General features: G+C 31.0%; 1 long non-coding RNA gene across 1 annotated transcript; it reads right to left on the reverse strand.

Moving 5' to 3' along the window:
- Positions 1-4131: 4131 nt before the first annotated feature.
- On the reverse strand, positions 4132-5006 carry LOC131936213 (uncharacterized). The gene is made up of 3 exons (XR_009386026.1): positions 4929-5006; positions 4535-4599; positions 4132-4177 (listed from the first exon to the last, which is right to left on the reverse strand). It is a non-coding gene; the product is annotated as an uncharacterized LOC131936213 (long non-coding RNA).
- Positions 5007-6766: the final 1760 nt, after the last annotated feature.

The raw sequence follows: 6766 nt of genomic DNA on the forward strand, positions 1-6766 counted from the left end.
CGCTCTCCTAAAGTTGTCACCTAGTTCAACTGACGAACTCCGCTTGTTTAATAAATCAATAGAAACATGGCACTAAAATAATATTTACACTACATTAACATTATAATACACAATATAAATGTCAGGCAGACATGAATAGCATATTTTAGGCATACTTAACATTACTCAGAACGTGATGTATTAATTACATACATTCCATACATATTAATTCTGCTAATTAACTCACGCTTTATTCATATCTGATCAATGACAAGATAACTCATCATGTGCTCCATCCCAGCCCTGATGTCTAGAGATCTAATAACACAAAAAACCGAACCGTAACAGCTGTATTTAATGGATAGTTTATTGCTTAACCGGGATGTACACGAGCAGTACTTGGTAAAAGGAGAGAACTGTTGGTTTACAGTATCGTTAGAGAATCATTTAAACATTCCTCATGAATAAAGATAAACTAATCAAACAGTTACATATGTCACCCACCCCGCTATCACTATTCATAGATGTTTATACACTTATGTTTATATATATATATATATATATATATATATATATATATATATATATATATATATATATATATATATATATATATATATATATATATATATATATATATATTTATATATATATATTTATTTATTTATTTATATATATATATATACATTTTTTTTTATTTATATATACCTGCCAATTGAAACGAATACATGTTATAGAATCGTCTTCAATTGATTAATATCATATTAGCTATTATATATTATCTTCAGATCATCATGACATTATCAAATTACTATTATTCACATATTATGTAAATTGCTAAATGTCGTCCAAAATTTAAAAAAGGACAGCTAAAATTGAAGCTGAAGTTATCAAATGTTTAGGATAAAAAAACTAAAAATTAAATTTTAACAAATTGAATTACATTAATATATTGCATCTTCCTTTATAAAAACGCTAGCATTACGAATAACTTTATAAAAAATGTATTCTTAATTAGGTAATATTATAATTTAAGAAAATATTACAAATAGAATGTCTTATCTTGAGAATGGATCTTATCCCTTTTAATAAAACGCAACCGTTGGACTTATTTCAGTTCAAATGCTACCATACTACCCTCATTTAAAAAATAATCAAAAGGTCTCATGTACTAATTTTAAACATAAAAAAATGTTTGCCGTAAAAAAAATTCGTTTGAACACTGTTTCAACAGTAAATCAAATTCAAATAATAATTTTAGAATAAAATTTTGGTTTCAACTTGTTTAAGAGTTGAAGGGGAATCACCCCGTGAAAACGGGATTTAAAAAAAAAAAATGTTCGGTGTTTGGGGTAGTAAGTTAACGTTGTGATGTGGCTTAATTTCTTTTAGCTGTTCATTTCAGACGATCGTTTATTATTTATAATTTTATTGTTACGTTAATTAGAGAAATATAAATATTAGTTAACTAGTCACATTAGTTATCTGTATTTAATTCAATTAAGTTTAACATTATGACTGTATTATTTTACATTTGTATAGTTATGATAATTCAAGAATGGTAAATTTTAATAGCCACATTAGGTATCCATATTTAAATTTAATAACTATTTACTTAACAAACACCTTTTCTAACAATTAGGTTACAATAATAGCCATTAGTTGTACATAATAGAGGTATTAAATGTTCCATTTTCGTTCGGGTGATTTTGGAGTCGATTAATCAGGAAATAAAAATATTTTTCTTTTCAAACATATTAATACACACGTTAGTGCGTAGTTTTGATAGTTCATGCCATACAATTAACTGAATATGCATACATTCAACCTAAGTACAAAATATTAATTTAATTAGAAAAACATTGCCTAACTGGAATCGCCTGCAACCGCTAGACTGTAATCTCTAGACATCTGTCAATTTACGGACGACATTCTGTTCATTTGGTGCATATTCCCTGAACTTATGAAGCGATTATGGACTATTTATTTATCTTTAGTTTTAATCCTTTAGAATAACTGCATGCTATCTGTTGTTCAACTGTACTACAAGCACAAAATGTACTACTCATATTGAAAAAGAAAACTTTGTGTATAGGAGATTATAGGAGGAATTATGTACGATGTTTAACCCTGCTCTGGTACCTTACAAAAATCACCTGTTTGGTACCATGGGGTCAGTTTCGTTGAAAAATAGGCTTTTAACCAGTATAACAGCACTCTATTATAATATATTGTTTACCTATGTCATAATAAGATGACAACGTGTTAGTAGGCCTTCATCCAATTAATACTGCAGTTCTATGAGCAGAGTCATGTTATTTTAACCCGCTGTATGCAAAATACTATTCCTGGCATTGATTGTGCACTAGCTTGGTGTGTTATTTGCACACCAAATGATTGCATTTATTTTAGACTAGTTAGCTTTTCTTGTGGCATGATCTGGGACACATGAAACACTCTCTAGCATAGTCCTGGATGAGAATGTGTGGTGCTTGCTGTTTGTGTCGGTATATTAAAGGGGATAGGCTCCCGAAAAAAACGGGGAAAAAACTTTTTAATTAAAAAGCCTTTTACATTTATTTGCGTATGTATAAGTTAGGGTACTTAAGGAAAAATATTTGGATGTACCAGGGACTCTTCTGAAAATATGGTTGCCATGGAAACGGCGGCCATCTTGGAAAAAAACTACCGATGTGGAGTTCTAAAATTTCCTAAAGTAACATATAAACCGCCCATATAATCATTGATCTTTATTGCACTAACACCAATAGAGCCAGCTGGCTAATTTTTGTAACCAAAAAACAGCTAGACATATTTTTTTCAAATTTTCAAAAACATTTTGGGTGAAATTCCATTGAATTTAGCATTATTTTCATTGGAATTTCGTCACACCGAATTTTGAAAATTAAAAAAAATAAATTCTAGAGTGGTTTCTGTTACAAAAACTAGCCAGCTGACTCTATTAGCGTTAGTACAAGAAGGATCAATGGTTATATAGCCGATATTTATGTTAGTTTATGAAATTTTAGAACTCCAGAAAAGGATATTTTTTCAAGATGGCCGCCATTACCATGGCAACCATATTTTCAAAAGAGTCCCTGATGCATTGAAATATTTCCCTACAAGTACCCTAACTTAGATATACACAAATGAATCAATAAAGGCTTTTAATTAAGAAGTTTTTTTCTGGAGCCTACCCCATTTTTCTATAATGGCAAACATGTAGGACAAAATGTATTTAATGTTTTAACATTTCAATAACAAATCAACAGCAGATACATTTTCACTTGTAAATCACATTTTACAATGTTTAATTTCAAGTTTATCTGCGAATGCAGATAGGGCTGATGTTGGGGTTGATGCCAGTGAAGCCACAGTCGAAGATGCCCCTGCCAAAGTCGATGGTGATGGTTCCAGAGATGTCCTCTTGGTCAGCTCTCTTGGACACGGCCAGTGGGAAGCCCACTAGGACGTCTTGGCCGAGGAAGTTGATGAAGTGCTGGTCGCCGTCTCTCTTGAAGTTGCAGTTGATGGTGATGGTGATGGTGATGGAGCAGCTGATACTCTCGACGTCAACATCTCTGAGGAGAATAGGCAGCGGCGTCTGTGGGAGGGCACATAGGGCACACAGGTAAAACATCAAACAATGAAATAGGTAATTTTATCGCGGTGGGGGGGGGGGGGGGAGGGAGGGCACACAGGTAAACATCAAACAATGAAATAGGTAATTTTATCACGGTGGGGGAGGGGGGCACAGATAAAACATCAAACAATAAAATAGGTAATTTTATCACATTGGGAGTGCACTCAGATAAAACGTCAAACAATTAAAATTGTTTCACTTTTACATATCCAGATTGATCAAAAATAAAGTAGGCTTATTGATAAGAACCTTTTTGTCCCAATTAATACTGGATAATATCAACATTTAAAAATAATATGTGCATGTACTGAAATAAATATATATATATCACTATTAACAAAATAAAACAGTTATTCTGTTGGGTTTTATATGCTAAAGTGAAGATTAAATTTAATTCCAAATGTTTATAGCTTAAAAAGAAACAATTAAATAACTCTAAAATATTTCAAAAATATATTAAATATTTTTTGTAAAATATGCAGAATTTAAAATATAACTTATGAAACTCACAATAAATGGAGGAGTAGGGGTATACCAGTCAAGAAAAGACTTCTCCTGTAGAATGGAAAATAATTTACGTTTTTATTATATGTATCGAGGAATCTGTTAAAGACTGTGTAAAATATCTTTTCTTGCCAGACGGTCTGATCAATTAGGGTTTTCTGCTTCTTCAACATACCTAATGAGGATAGTGCGCCTATTCAGTCACCTCTCAGAGGTGTGTGGACTTAATGACGTAAACTGTTATCACGTTTTTGGGTTGGTGTAAACTCTATTGAGCCTACACTTCCTGTTTTCTATTTCCTACATGAAACCAATACATCTTTGGGTTTGTTTTCAATTGTTGCAAACACTAAGTTGTAACCTAAGTTCAATGATCAAATAAATAAAAATATATTGAATGTAGCTTACCTGTACTGCAAAGCATGAGCCAATAAAGGCAAAGGCGAAGACTATTGGAAGCATCTTGGGATATTCTGTAAAAAAAGTTTTTAGAATAAAAATATATTATTTTACAGGAAATACAACAGTTTCAAATATTTTTTATAAAATCACTTCATCTCGTAAGGAGTAAGGCTGTTTTAATTGCAACATTGTCGTTCTAAACAAACCTGGAACATTAGTTTATGCTTGTGTAATTTATTCACTAGTTCATGATGTTTAAAATGTGTAATCTGTTGAATCTTATTTGCTAAGATTTTAAACATTCACATTAATGCATTTTTAAAATATTTTTAAAAATACTGTTATATCTTTATACCAAGATTATTTAGGCCTACACTGTTAGCCTTAATCGCCCACTTACCACTGGCAATAGTATGACTGTGAAGTAAGGTTTAAGTCAAACTAGCTTTATTTATAGTTAAGCTGATTATTGTTTTTTAATTATGTTTTCGTGATTTTGTAAAAAAAAAAAAGATTACAGATAAAGTAAGCATGTTAATTCTATTTTTTTTATCTCTGTTTTAGTGATTAGAATTTTGGCAAGTTGTGTCTGACATGAAACTGTCACTTTCTAAAGTATAGACTAGGTTCATTATTGTCTTAGCGTGTGTGATTTAGATCGTGAGTGCTTGGTTTCAAGTTCGATTGTATCGTGTGTGAGACAACTTTCTGACAAGATAAATTTAATCAGAAGTATGGCTACATTTGTCGTTGGTTCATATAAAACCAGCTTCAGTGTAAATGTAAAGTAGTCATACCCATGTGTGTTAGTGTGTGCTTTAGTTATCCAGACAAATATACAGGCTCTTGTAAAAATCCTACAAGTTTTGTTAACTTTTGCAATGTTAAATTACAAGTCTTTGATACAGTTAACAAATCAGCAGAAAAGAATTTGGTTGAAAGGATTTGTATAGTAAAAAAAAAACCACATTCGATGATAAAGTAACGCAAACATTCCGACATTAAAGTTATAAATGTTGATTTTAAAGTAAAAGATACATTATAATTGTAATTAACATAGATTAGTATTACAAAATAGCATATACATGTTGATGATGGTAAAACAGATCAATTCTGCAACAATTAACGTTGTAGAAACAAGGTACTGGAAGTGCTATACTAAAATCACGACACAACAGAGGGGCTAAAAATAGTATCCCTGCATTGAATCTGGGCGTGTTTACAACGACACAAACTGCGACGTCGGCTAGGCGTTAATTTAGGTTAAGATATTTTAAATTTTTTAATTGTTCATTTCCGGACACGAGTTTATCGTTATCTCGTGTCATCTGTGTTCGTCACACGTCACTCAACTCATTTATTTTCTTCTATATTCTCAGCGATAAATTTTTATAAAGCTGTAGTGTCACTCAACTCATGTCAATTATTTCCTTCTCTATTTCTGCACAAAAAAAAGTTTATAAAGCTTTCATGTATAAACTCATGTAATTTATTTCCTGCTATATTTTCTGCAACCAATTGTTTGTAAAGCTGTCCTGCAAGACACTTGCAATACAATTGTTAATTTTGTCAATTTAAAACTCCCTATACTGCCAAATTTATTAATGTCCGGAGCGAAGGTATCATAGAGGCCCCAAAGTATAAAATCATGTATATTAGCTGTCGTTAAGGTCCACTGCTAAAGCTGTGTACTGAAACATTTCAAAATGTCTATTGTTATAGTCAGAGTTGTTTAGCAATAAGTGACATCGAGGTATTCAAAATTTAGCAAAGTTTATGGTTTAGTCTCATTCACTAAACATGTACTTTTTTTAAATTAATCAAAGCGACTATTAGATATCTACGTATATTTTAAGGATAAAATATATGTACACCATACTGACAGATTTTATGAATCATGAAAGTTTATTTACAGTAAAAAGATGGGTCATAATTAATTGATGTTCTTTGATGGGACTGGGCGCATCGGGAGCTTTAAAGGTTGAGTTTGCTGAGTGTTAGAAAACGTTCCAGAGCGTTTCAGCAAACTAAACATAATATTTCTAAAAAAAAGCTGATATAACATTGATACCAGCTAAACTATATAACACAAGAAAACAGTTTTTCCATATTTTCAAGAACCTTATTATTAGCTATTTTACATGATGTAATAGGTCAGCTTATATTTTAGATTTGTAGTATTTATTTATTGTAGATTACATATTGCAGACACATTTATTTGATCATAAATAGTTTGTA

This window comes from Physella acuta, unplaced genomic scaffold (genome assembly GCF_028476545.2).
Source record: "Physella acuta isolate Inbredline_101_S28 unplaced genomic scaffold, ASM2847654v3 ptg000171l, whole genome shotgun sequence".
NCBI classification, from domain to species: Eukaryota; Metazoa; Mollusca; class Gastropoda; family Physidae; genus Physella; species Physella acuta.